This window comes from Rutidosis leptorrhynchoides, chromosome 6, assembly GCF_046630445.1.
Source record: "Rutidosis leptorrhynchoides isolate AG116_Rl617_1_P2 chromosome 6, CSIRO_AGI_Rlap_v1, whole genome shotgun sequence".
Lineage (NCBI taxonomy): Eukaryota > Viridiplantae > Streptophyta > Magnoliopsida > Asterales > Asteraceae > Rutidosis > Rutidosis leptorrhynchoides.
The window spans coordinates 37,467,165-37,482,009 of NC_092338.1; positions in this window are offsets into that span (position 1 = coordinate 37,467,165).

The window sequence follows — 14,845 nt, forward strand, 5'->3', positions numbered from 1 at the left end:
TTTCTAAAACGTATCATATAGAGGTCAAATACCTCGCTATGGGACCAATGAATATTGTACTGCATTTATAGTAATATGGACGTGTCGTTTCAGTTGACATCAGAGCGGTGGTCTTAGCTAACCAGGTCTTGCATTAGTGTGTCTAACTGACAGTTGTTAGGATGCATTAGTCTGGACTTCGACCTTATCTGCATATTAAAAGTTTTGCTTATCATTCTTATCGAAAATTACCTGTTTATCATCTTAAGTCTAGACGCGTCTTATTGAAATTATTGCATAGATAGTGTATAGACAAATATTCATATCTTATCATATCTATCAAAGTAGACTTTGCCTGACATATTCCGTAAATTCCTCCGTAATCTACGAAATCTTTTGTTCTATATATATAGATATTCTATGTAATTAGAATATCATCCGAATTCAAAAATCATTTCATATCGAAAAATCCTTTATTCAATCATACGAAATGGAACTCGCCACTAGTTCAAGTTTCTCGGATTCCGATATGGAGTTTCACTCGAGCTCCGAAAGCAGTGTGACTTGAATGGATCAACCAATTAGCCATCATCTATTCTGGATGACTTGGGGATGGGTTCGTAGTCTACTCAATCATTGGAGACAAGAAGAAGGCGATCCCTTCCATCCACCACATTTCCCTCTTGGCGAAGAACCTGAAGCACTTACCGGCAAACCTGTTTGTAATACCATTTTCTCTCTCATTTCCAGAGTATCTCATCATGACTATATACTATCTTGAATTCTAGATCTTATTCATCCGCTCGTCCAAACCGACAATCATCCCGGTGTAATAGAAGAAGTCAACGAGTTTCGCGCTCGAGTAGTGGCTTTGGAGAATTTGGTGCAAAGATTACAAGCACCAGCAGCAGCACCGACAGCAACAATACCACCATCAGCAACACCAACAGTATCATTACCACCACCAACAAACACATCTGCACCCCACATCTCAACGTCACAATCTGTATCTTAAGCATCAACGTCATACACGTCGTAGATACCAAGGAGTACCAACAACAACAAACGATGAAGTATTGATTCATAACTTCATCGGAGAAATATTTTACGGTGATTATGTAATCTCTAAAGTCTTAGAGATTATTTATTCTAATCATAACCGTAAATTAAGATGAATGGATGAATAGAGATGATACAGGGAAGAATAGAAACCCTGACAGGAATGGTGCGTACGTTACAAAATAAACTTGTTATACAAACATCACCAACAGTATCGTCAGCATCACCAGCACGATCAGTACTGTCAACATCATCAGCACTAGCAGCACCTATAACTTCACAAGCTCCGCCAGTTCAAGAATCACCGTGGACATCATTACGAATCAACAATGAGTATATTGTATCAATGAGTTATGAAGTATTAACTCAATTCATCTGAAGAATTTATATGTATATCTTATATATATAAATTTTGAAACCATCATAAATCTTTTCGTACTAAGCTATTATGTATGAATTGAAAAAGGGTAGATACTACTCAGTTAAATTCATATTACTAATATGCTATAATCCTTCGATTAACGACTTAACCATCGTTAACCACAATCTCTGTTTCAAATCAATGAATACCGTTTCATAATAAATGTGTATTATTCAAATATATGTTTGATATTACACTTTCATCAACGATGTACTCGAAACTTTTCAGATAACATCATTCGTACTTTGCGAAATTCACAAGAATTCCACGAGCATCGACATCCTTCACCAAAGAATATCAATAAGAATAAATAATGAAGTATTTATACTCTGCGAAGATCATGTAACCTCTAATGTTTTAGAGATTATTCATTTCTAGTTCCAGCCGAAAAGCAAATGAGTTTAATTTAATAGTAACTCATTAAATTTATATTACATCTGAAGAAAATATACACACATATATATTTTCATAAAGACTGTAATAAAATTCAGTTGTACAAAATAGCACTTGTGAAATTTTTTTAACGGGTAGGTAATACCCGAGAAATACTTAGATTTCACAGTAAAATATTACGCTGTACATTCTTCGATTCTGATTCAGCAAATCATCAACTATACTCCCTACTTTCACAACAATATACATTCTTTTATAGAAATCAAAACAACCATACTCATTCAAATCTAATTACATATTCTGATTTTTAAATCTCAGAATTCAATTCGAGATATAACCGAAATCATCACTCTTAGATTTCTATATCTTTCAAAACTATACTTTGACTTTAAAACTGTACTAGAACATCACTTCCAAATATTTGTATCATTCAAAATCCTAGAACATCATATGTATATTAACAATTACAACCTGTGTTCAAATCCTTCAAAATTCCCGAAGACACTTGAAATGATAATCCAACCACATGTTACCCGCAGTCTTATACCTGAAAAACCCTCGAAACCAAAGTCATAGTTTAACACGTATCCTTGTCAGACCCTTTGGCATTTATTAGCTAAAATAACTTTTCAATCTCTTTTCAAAAATAGACAGTTTTGTCACAGCTCCAGCAAATCACCTTCAATTATTCATTCGAATAAGCCTTATTATAACGATTACCCCTTCATCATTGTTACCGGGGAACCTTTCATATCTCGCCACATTAGCAGTAAACTTATCAACAACTTCATTGATCTTTAAGCCTCTTCAAAAAATCACGATACTTATTCATTGAAACTTTATCAAGTACTCATCTACAACTTTTAACAATAATTGTCATACCAACTACTGCGAATTAGCAATCAGTATTTTAAATTTCGCAGCAATTTTACGCCAACAGTTATATATATACATATAACGTCTACCTCCAAGACTTACAGACTTCGAATGTGAAGTTTCTGAAAAACACCCTAAACTGCGAACTAGTTCTCCGAATTTTGGAAAAATGCAGATAAAGCAGCAAAAACTGTAAACGACCTTAACAGTCAAAAGTTTGATGATAAAGAATAGTATGTTGGCAAATCTCAGAAAAAGAAAAAGTTTGGAACTGGACAACGGATTGAGCAAACTATGAAGGAGGCTTTGGACAAATCACAAAGACGAAATCTTCCTTCAAAGAATCCAAATGATTCAGTGTCTACTGAAATCCTTAGCAAATACCTTGCTCTTTACTCTGAAACCCTTGCGGACAATATTCTTCATCATCCTCTTATCTTAAATATTCTAAGATATCATCGTATCTTCCATTATAAATATCCTCCATATTTCTGAAGATATTTTCATAACCATTCTTATCTGAAATCATTTATCTCTTCGCAATATCATTGTTACATCAGAAAGGAAACTATTTTAGTTTCTAAATTCTGAAAAATTCAAATTTAAAATTTGAATGTTTTTGAAGTAATGTTGGGAACTGAAGCATGAGTTAGTATAATATAATGACACTTGATCAACGTGATTATATTACAGTAAGTCATGCTAAGTTTCTAATGGAACGTGATGATTCACAGACCATAACGTCATCATGTGCCATGTTACACGACTCTTACATTCTACCTAATCTCCAAACATATAGAGAACATATCTTCTTGATAGTTCTATCTTTTCTCTTGAATTCTGGTAATTTAACCAATCAAGATCGTGCTATTACAATCTCTCTCTTAGAACATTAGTCATGTTCATTCAAAACTTCATACCTACGAATTCTGGACCATTATTCGCTTGACTTAAAGTCGGGAAGAGAAAACAAAAGTATGGAATTCCAAAATATAAAGGAAAATATAAAGCCTGACAAAAATTACAAACCGTGTATATCAATACGTATTGAAACATAAAGACACGGGAGAATTAAAAACACTATAACCCCAAGGTAATAATAGAAGAAAATAAATTCCTCCGGTGGAAGATGAAAAAGAAGAAGGACAGATACAAAGGTCAGGAATATATCCAGAATTAGAACCATATGGAGCATATTGATGAATGTTTTAGAAATATGAATTGGGAAAGAAAGTATAGAAGATGGGAGTGTAGAAACAAGGAAATGAAGAGGGTGGATTTATAGTGAAATATTCGACAGAGCAATCAAAACAGATCATCGCATCTAACCAAAGAGGATTCTAATTTCCTTAATTACCGAAGAATCAAATCTTATTACGAAGATCTTCCCTAAATCCCTTGAACTCCGAAAATCAACCCTATCTACGTCAAAAGATATGACGAAACTTTACTTTACTCATTTCACTCTTTTGTGATAACTTCACTCGTACTTTCCACAAGAATCCAATTGTTTTATCCATATTACTCACTGATGATAAAACCTTAATTTCCGGCTCATGTGAGTCATGAAAACATACTTATTGTCAGCCATGACGATCCCAATCAAATTTCGGGACGAAATTTCTTTAACGGGTAGGTACTGTGATGACCCAGAAATTTCCGACCAAATTTAAACTTAATCTTTGTATAATTATGTTTCCGACACAATAAGCGAAAGTCTATAAAGCTGAATCCCAAATTTATTTTTTTGAACTACTTTTATATATTCAATATTGTAATAACCCGAACTTTTCTATGATTATATATTATATGAGATTAATATTTACATGATTAAATGCTTCCAACATGATAAGCAATCAAACTTGTTAAGACTTGATTAATTGAAATGGGTTTTATGTAAACGTTTGACCACCCAGTTTGTCCGATGATTCACGAACGTTAAAACTTGTAAAAATGACATGATATATATATATATATATATATATATATATATATATATATATATATATATATATATATATATATATATATATATATATATATATATATATATATATATATATATATAACATGATATAATGATAAGTAAGTATCTCATTAAGTATATTAACAAAGTATTATATATATATATATATATATTTTCATACTACTAATTTAAAGAGTTTTGGAACAATATATATGTTACTATTTAAACGACGTAATTAACTTATGTTAAAGTGTATTTACATACAATGTATTACGAGTATAAATACATCCTTAAAAGTATTGAATACACTTTATATAGTATTAGTGGAATATTATGTCATGCATAACATCATCAATTTAACTTATACTAGATATTAGTCAAAAAAAGACAACATAAAGTATTTACTATTCATATATACCAATAGTAATTTGCATGATTGATGTATTATGTCATGCATGACATCATCAATCTTATTATTTCATTCATGACCTAATGGTTTTTAACTTATACAAGATTTTTTTCACAAAATGACAAATTATAACTAGTATATAAAGACACCATATGTGATCAAATTTTTACCATTCCATTTTCTAATTTTTACTTCAAGTTTACTTACACACACATACTCTCTCTAGTTCTAGTATCCCTTTCTTTGTTCTTCATCTATTTCTAGTAAGTTCAAGCTTCAAAATCAAGGTATTAACATTGCCTAAACTTTTGTTCAATTCATATGTTTATAGCTATCTATATAATAGTTTATAAACTAGAACATATTTTAGTTGATTCTAAACTTGTTTGAAAAACTAATCTAATCTTTCTAATTTAACTCTAATAATACTTATTTATATGTATTATGATGTTATATTAAGTTAATATAAGAACTTATAACTTGTACTTACGAAGAACACCTTGAAACTTAACATATATCTCTTAATCTCTATTCGGTAAAAAGCGGGCTGTTTTGGGTTGAGAATTAAAAACCTATCTTAGACTTTGAGTTCGAGGCTAAGGCTTTGTAAATATGTTAATATATGTAAATAAGACTTCCAGTATTTTTTTCATGATTTTAGACAAAGAGGAAGTATTTTATCAAAAATCATATATTGGGTGGATGCCGGGATTTTTCAAATCTGTCCACCGACACAAAAAGAGGGTAAAGCTCTAAACATTACTACTTGGGATGAACTTTTTGAATTAGTTTTGTAAAATTTACTTCTTAATGAATCCATAGCAATTTGATTCACTTTAAACGGAGTTGTAATGAATATTCGGCGAGCAAAACAAAATCTGCTAAAATTAGCGTTGTATGGACGAAATTTATATTATAAAAACTATATTAACCATATCCTTGTTAACTTTTTCTATATCCTATATATATTTGGATATGTTATCAGTAGTATAACAAAATATTATAATCTTGGTTAATTCTATGATTGTATATATGTATAATAATATTCTTGGTACGTCCTAACACAATAAGTATACAATACGTTTTGATAAATCCTAAGACAATACGTACACAATACGTCTTAGTTAATTCTAAGATAATACGTATACAATACGTCTCTGGGTTGATGCAAAGACAATACGTATACAATACGTCGTGGGGTAATTCTAAGATTATATATATATATATATATATATATATATATATATATATATATATATATACCGGTTATTGGACTGTTGGACTTTCCGGACTATTTTGGACTACTAACAAAGGATTACTAACAATGGACTACTAACATAAAATGTTAAAAATTATTATATAAGTATTCTATGAACTTGCTTTATTTTATTCATATGTCGTATTATTATCTGAATTATTATTATTGTTTTAGGTTCATGAATCCAAGGACGACGGTCATATTTTTAATAAGTTGAAAACTTATTATTAATATACTTTTACTACTGTGAGTATATAGTCCCATTTTTAAACTCTAAAAATATTTTGGGATGAGAATACATGCATTTTATGTTTTACGCCATGGACACAAGTACTTAAAATATATTCTACGTTGAGTTGTACCACCTTGCATATTTTTCCTAATAGCTTGGTTACTAATATTTACATGTTGTAAGAACATGTAAGCGCGAATCCTATTAATAGATCTATCGGGTTTGACAACCCCAACCGGGCTAGTCGCTTTAGTATCGTAAACGGTTGCATAATACTTCGTTTTTAATACACTTGGTAGAGTGTAGGGAGATTTCATAATAAAGGGAATATGCCACATTAATGGTTAAGTATGGTTACTGAAGCGCTCAACAACTTATAGAATACTTTTATACACTTGCGAGTGTACATATATTTATAACTATGAAATCTTGTGGTCTATATTTATATCGATGATAAACCTATATATCTCACCAACCTTTGTGTTGACTGTTTACGCATGTTTATTCTCAGGTTCTTAAGAAAGTCTTCCGCTGTTGCATTATCTGAGCAAGCTGTGCATGGAGTCTCATACTTTTATTTAAATAAAGTGTTGCATTCAATAAAAAACTTTGTCATGTATTATATTCTACTGTTACATCACATGTGTAGTGTTTGAAAACTGATGTATTATGGGGATTATTCCTTGAATAATTGCCCAATTGTTTAAAACATGCATTATGTATAATAATGGTGTGCTTTTTATGAAACGAATGCAATATTTTCTAAAACGTATCATATAGAGGTCAAATACCTTGCTATGGGACCAATGAATATCGTACTACGTTTATAGTAATATGGATGGGTCATTTCAGTGCAGCTCCTGGTACAAGGTCTATTTGAAATTCAACAGATAGATGTGGGGGTAGTCCCGGTAATTCTTTCGGAAATACATCGGAAAATTCTTTTGCGACGGGAACATCATTGATGTTCTTTTCTTCAGGTTTGACTTCTTCGATGTGTGCTAGAATGACATAGCAACCTTTTCTTATTAGTTTTTGTGCCTTCAAATTAGTAATAAGATTTAGCTTCGCGTTGCTCTTTTCTCCGTACACCATTAAGGGTTTTCCTTCTTCTCGTACAATGTGAATTGCATTTTTGTAACAGACGATCTCTGCTTTCACCTCTTTCAACCAGTCCATGCTGATTATCACATCAAAACTCCCTAACTCTACTGGTATCAAATCAATCTTAAACGTTTCGCTACCCAGTTTAATTTCTCGATTTCGACATATATTATCTGCTGCAATTAATTTACCGTTTGCTAATTCGAGTAAAAATTTATTATCCAAAGGCGTCAATGGGCAACTTAATTTGGCACAAAAATCTCTACTCATATAGCTTTTATCCGCACCCGAATCAAATAAAACATAAGCAGGTTTTTCATCAATAACATACATACCCGTAACAAGCTCCGGGTCTTCCTGTGCTTCTGTCGCATTGGTGTTGAAGACTCTTCCACGGCTTTGCCCATTTGTGTTTCCTTGGTTTGGGCATTTACTCTTGACGTGGCCCAGTTTTCCACATCCATAACAAATAAAGGCGGCATTACTTGTCCCGACATTACTAGTTGCAATATTTTTGTTAATCGCCGGTCCGTAGATTTCACACTTCGTTTCGCCATGACTACCTCTATTACACTTGGTACACGTTGTCGTACAGAACCCAGTCGGATGGTATCCTTCACACCTCTGGCATGGTTTTTGCCTTTTGTTATTATTGTTGGGATGGTTGTTGTTGTGGTTATTGTTGTTGAAACGTTTGTTGTAATTGTCGTTGTTGGGATTGCGATTGTTGTTGTTGCGATTGATGTTGCGGTTGTTGGGATAGTTGTTGCGATTTTGATTGTGATTGTTGTTGTATTGGTGACCCTTGTCACTGGTTTTCTCCCACTTTCTCTTGAGTAGTTTCGTGTTGGCTTCTTCGGCCGTTTGCTCTTTAATTCGTTCCTCAATTTGGTTTATGAGTTTGTGAGCCATTCGACTTGCCTTTTGTATGGAGGCGGGCTCGTGTGAACTTATATCCTCTTGGATCCTTTCCGGTAACCCCTTCACAAACGCGTCGATCTTCTCTTCTTCATCTTCGAACGCTCTTGGACACAATAAGCACAATTTTGTGAATCGTCGTTCGTAGGTGGTAATGTCGAATCCTTGTGTTTGTAATCCTTTAAGCTCTACTTTGAGCTTATTGACCTCGTTTCTGGGACGGTACTGCTCAGTCATCAAATGTTTGAATGCTAACCACGGTAGTGCGTACGCAACATCTTGTCCCACTTGCTCTAGATAGGTATTCCACCATGTCAACGCAGTACCTGTGAAGGTATGCGTAGCGTACTTTATTTTGTCTCCTTCAGTACACTTACTTATGGCAAACACCGATTCAACTTTTTCGGTCCACCGTTTCAATCCGATTGGACCCTCGGTTCCATCAAATTCCAAAGGTTTTTAGGCAGTGAATTCTTTGTAGGAGCATCCTACACGAGTTCCTGTGGAATTTGTTCCACTACTAGAACCAGAATTATAGTTGTTATTTTGCATTGCGGCTTGCACCGCAGCTATATTCGCAGCCAGAAAGGCACGGAACTCTTCCTCGCTCATATTCACGGTGTGTCGAGTAGTTGGTTCCATTTCCTTCAAAAATAATCAAAAGAAATAAGTTAATCATATAGAATATTAAGAGTAGCCAATAGTATTTCGTAGCATAATATGAACTTATTTATAAAAGCTTTTTCTTCATATTAGCGTTTTATAGTTTTAATTCGAGTAGTACCTACCCGTTAAGTTCATACTTAGTAGCTAATATACAATTCAACTACTACAATTCTATATGAAAAACGGATTACTAAAATGTTTCACATTCAAAATTTTATACAAAATTTCACAAACTTACAATACCGCTATTATACATATAGCATGAAATATAGCACACAATAACTTTGATACAAAACAGTTGTGACAACGATCATAGTTAATACGCAAGTCGTTCAGCAAAGGCAATGAAGATACGTAATTCATACGTCCAGAAACAAGTCATGCATTGTGGTTTTACTAGGACTACTTCCCACCCTTGGTCTTGTGGAACATAACCGTTATGGCCGTTGACAAGACAGCATGTAGTAATATCGTCAAAAGGACGGGGATTACGTAATGCCCAGCAGCCCCGTAACAATTTAAAAACCTTGTTTCTCACCCCAACTACTGATTCCGTCACTTGTGGGAATGTTTTATTTAACAGTTGTAATCCGATGTTCTTTTTCTCACTTTGGTGAGAAGCGAATATTACTAACCCGTAAGCATAACATGCTTCCTTATGTTGCATGTTAGAAGCTCTTTCTAATGCACGAAGTCCTATGTTTGGATATGTTGAGTCAAAATAGGTTCTCAACCCGTAGCGTAAAATTACATCTGGGTTCCCCGCATTCAATGCCTTAAAGGAAACACGACGTAACTTAAAATCTCCTCAATGTGATATACCTCACCTATCAAAGGAAAGCCTTTGATGTTAAAGCGAAGGGGTACGAAATAGTTATATTTTTATTGCGAAATAATATTAAATACGATATAATTTTACACAAGTTATTTATTTATTTATAGAATGGATATACCTAAACCTTGCTACAACACTTATAGGCAGTGTACCTAATCGTACAGTAGTGTAGTTTTTAGTAAGTCCGGTTCGTTCCACAGGGAGCTAGCCAAGTTTAACGCTATATTTTTAAACTATATTTGTATAAAGATATATATATAACCCATTAATAGCCCATAGTCTAATTTCCACAAGTGTCGGTCTTTTGTCCAATCCCCAATTATGTCCAAAGCCCAATTACCCCGTCTTTAATATTTAGCCCAACATCACGATTATTTGGGTTTAAATAAGCATAATAATAACTTAGCTACGAGACATTAATTTAAAAAGGTAGAACATAACTTACAATGATTAATAATAGCGTAGCGTTACATGGACAGAATTTTGACTTACACACTTACAACATTCGCTAATATACCCTTATTATTATTAATTTATTATTAATCTTAAATTAAAATTAAAATTATAAAATATATATATATATATATATATATATATATATATATATATATATATATATATATATATATATATATATATATATATTGAGAGATAAAGCGTGGATAGAAAAAGGTGTAATAAATTCGGCCAAAACACGCGAAATTTATAGGACTTGGCCTGCTACAGGCTGCCATGCGATCGCATGGTTTTAAAGCTTCCAGGCCATGCGATCGCATGGCCCTCTGATCCAGCTCACATAACTTTGTTTTCTTGTTGCCGACGGTATTATTAAATATATATAATATATATATAATTTTAAGAATTATATATATATTATATTATATTTATGTGCATAGTTTACTTGTAATTTTCGCTCCGTTGCGTCGCGCGTTGAAAGTTGGTTCATGTCTCGATTCCAGATTTTCGAACGTCCTTTCGTACTATTTAATATCTTGTAATTTGCGTTTTGCGACTCGTACTCTTGTAATTTTTAGACGTTTCTCATCAATAAATTGAACCTCTTGAGTTGTACTTTGTAATTTTTAGCTTTTTGGTCGTTTGCGTCTTCAAATCGTTGAATCTGTCTTTTGTCTACACCTTTTATTATTTAAACGAATATCACTTGTAAATAGAATAATTGCAACCAAAAGCTTGCCTTTCTTGAAGGATAATGCTCTGAAATATATGTTCGTTTTTAGCATTATCAAATATTCCTACACTTGAGCGTTGCTTGTCCTCAAGCAATATAGAACTTGAATATAAACATACTTGAATCACTTCTTTATTCTTCACACTTTGTACATCAGTGATTTTAATACGGCGGTATGGACAATGATAGTAACGATGTGGTTTACAGTCCCACATGACTATAAAAATTTAGATCCTTTAGGGAAATTGGATCTTTATGAAAACATTTGATCTTTTGAAAATTCAATCTAGCTTTTACCCTAGATAAGTTTTCCGGAATAACCCTTCACCGGTGTTTGCGAAATTATTTTTGTGGGTTTCAGATTTGAAAATTTTATCTCAAAACTTATGGTTTTGTGCCACCCACTTGCTAACCTTGTATTAGGAAAGCAACACGTCCAGTTTACTTGCTCCGTATATTACCTTTCGGTAAACTACCGTCCAGTTGTAAAGGAAAGCGTTGAACAAGCAACTGTTAAGGCAATGTCCCGTGACATGCTTTTGATTATGGTCTATAACGTGTCGGATGCAATTACTATCCTTTGTAGGAGCAATAGTAATGATCACCCTATAGTTTTTTCGATCTAGCACAAGGTCCTTTCTTTGACCATGCTATGCAACCACCGTTCTTACGGTTGACACCCGATTTGGTTCAGGTGACCTAATGAATTCCAGGTGAATTCCTAGGATTTTACGTTCAATGGTAATGAACGCATTGAAAATGGGTTTTCAGAAAACAAATCGGTTTGTAATTTGATCAAAATATTTTCTCGTTCAAGCTCGAGTTTAGATATCATCGAATTCCATGAGTTTGAATTCTCAATCTTTAAGGTCAATCTCAAGGATTGAGTAATATCAGGCTTAAAAGCTGATTTTTGATCTTTAAGGAGATTATCCTTTCTGGGGATCTGATTCATTAGTCTTATAAGTTAATTTGCACGGTGCCCCCATTGTACGAGATAGATCCTCTCATGGTTAGGATAAGTCAGAACACTTGGCACCCTGTTTGATGCTGAGGTCCGTGGATTTCCAGCTGATTTTCGAGAAAACTTTTCAAGGTTTTTCGTAAACTCTACAACTGGTCTGGACGACAACTTTCTGACCTAAATCAAGAAGCGCGTGTCTTTTTCTCGGAAGACTTTACTTCCTTTTAAATTTTATTTATATTACAATAAACTGGTTAAAACTGATTAATATCGTTCAAAACAAAAGTATCTTCAATTATTTGTACAAAAATATGTGATATATGTTCTAAATAACTTGGTAAATTTTTCCCACACTTGGCTTTTATTTTTCTTTCTTTGCCTTTTTATTTTCATGAATTCTAACATTTTGGGTTGTTTCTCAATTTATGTTCTTTCCGAGGTAACAATAATTTCGGTGTTAACACCTAGTTTTATCGTTCATAAATATGTATAAACATAATTTTGAGTTCATTTAGTTGAAAATTATGAAAAATTTTACTAGAATTGGGTAGTCAGTATATAAGACTAGGGCTGTTCTTTATTATCAGAGAGCACTAGATTCTAATACAACTACTGCGTTACTAGTATTTTTAATGGTAACCAAGTGTCTAAATTTAAAATTTTAAAAATTTGAAAGAATTTAACCCCTTCCCACACTTAAGATCTTGCAATGCCCTCATTTGCAAGAAATCAGTAACAATTTAAATTATTGAGGGTGATTAGCGTAGAAAAATGATTAAATTTTACCAAAGTTTCCAAACATATTGGTGTTTGTTTGTTGAATGATAAATGGTGCACATCATTTGTTCATTCCGTCTTGTTGTTACATCACATTTTTTTTTCGTTTTGTCGTCAAAATTAGTAGCTTTTGCTGAACTTAATACCAGTCTTTGAAAATGTGCTGTTTACCCTGTTGTGTATATGAGATAAAATACATACAATACAAATATAAACATGCAAGGTAATTTGAAATGGGACTTAATATCCCACTTTCAAATTACAAAAATGAAATATTAGTACAAAATAATAAAAATGTTAAAAATTACATAAAAGTATCACAATATTATATGTTTTAAACATAAGTAAATAAAAATAATAAAAGATAAAAAACACCAACGGGAACTGTATCAATTTGGATAGGGGTTCCAGTTCATGTCGTTGATCGGGTTCCACGGTTGGTTATAGGTGTACTGATAGGCTTGGTTGGGGTCGTAGAGAGTAAATGGTGGTCGCATATCGGGCTGGTGTGGCGGATAGTAAGCAGGTCGGGTAAGTACGTAGTTATTTGGTACCTGAGGTGATAGCTGGCTCATGATCTGATGCTGATGATAGTGCCATCTATCATGCTATCGTTGCCTGGAATGCTCGTACACATTCTCGGCATGCCACTGCTCGTACTGACTATGTCTAGCCTTGTTTGTCATTTCTACCTCATCTATACGCTGGTAAACGTCAGTAACAGCCTCCCTAATGACATCCCTAATGTCATCCGGTTCCTCCATTTCCTCATCTGAACCTCTCTCTACCTGTGGATGAGGGCCCTGATATGGTACTGCCTGATTGCGTCTGCTCTTTAATACATTTGCACCCTGATAGACCCGCAAGCCTAAAGTCTCATCCTGTTCCCTACACACCATCAGTGGACCCCCTTGATCCCTATCTATGCCTAAATACTCTCCAATGAGAGTAACAAAAATACCTCCTCCTATTATTCCCCCGTCCTGTATTCTTTCCACCATTTTAGACAGATAAAAACCAACACAGTAGGGAATATTAACAAAGCTTCTATTGTTTCGAATACACTTAAGGTAAAATAAATAGTGAAGTGTCATTTTCTCCTTGTTATTACCTCTTTGCGTAATCGAATTAGCTAAAAATCTATGTATAATACGAAGCTCAGCTTTGTTAATATCTAGATAGGAGTGTCTTCCTCCCCGCGAAAAAACATTATAATTTGACATACGCCTCCAGACGGCGTGCGCGTCAAAATTCCTATCTACCCTTTCCCCATGATAAATCAAATTTGTACAATCAGGTAGTAGTAATTCAGCAGGAGAGTAAATCTGTAAAGCCCTGGCCATGTCCAGCATGGACATTCTGTACATCCTACGACCAAGTAAAAATCTAAGAAAACTCTTATCGTCTAACCTATCTACATCCTTATTAAAAGCGATAGTACTCATAAGCTCAACACACCACTCTTTACATACAGGCCTACGAGTTGTAAATAAACGTTCCCAATCGGGAAAAGAAGAGCTGACGTACCTTTGGATTAGATGCTGCCTAACTGGGTTAGCTAGTTGGACCCTTTCCAAAGGCTCCCAATCAATTACCCTCGGAGCTTCAACATTTTTCGTTACCAGTTTAAATTTGTTACTTTGGTATGTCGGGTAATCTCTCCAACTTCTATCAATCCTTAAATTGGGATACAACTGTTCTTCATGAATTGTTGGGTGTTCTACTATATGATTAGCGGGAAATACTATGTAGGTAATAAAAAATTGTGGGTCTGGCTCATAGTATGGTACGTGTTGATC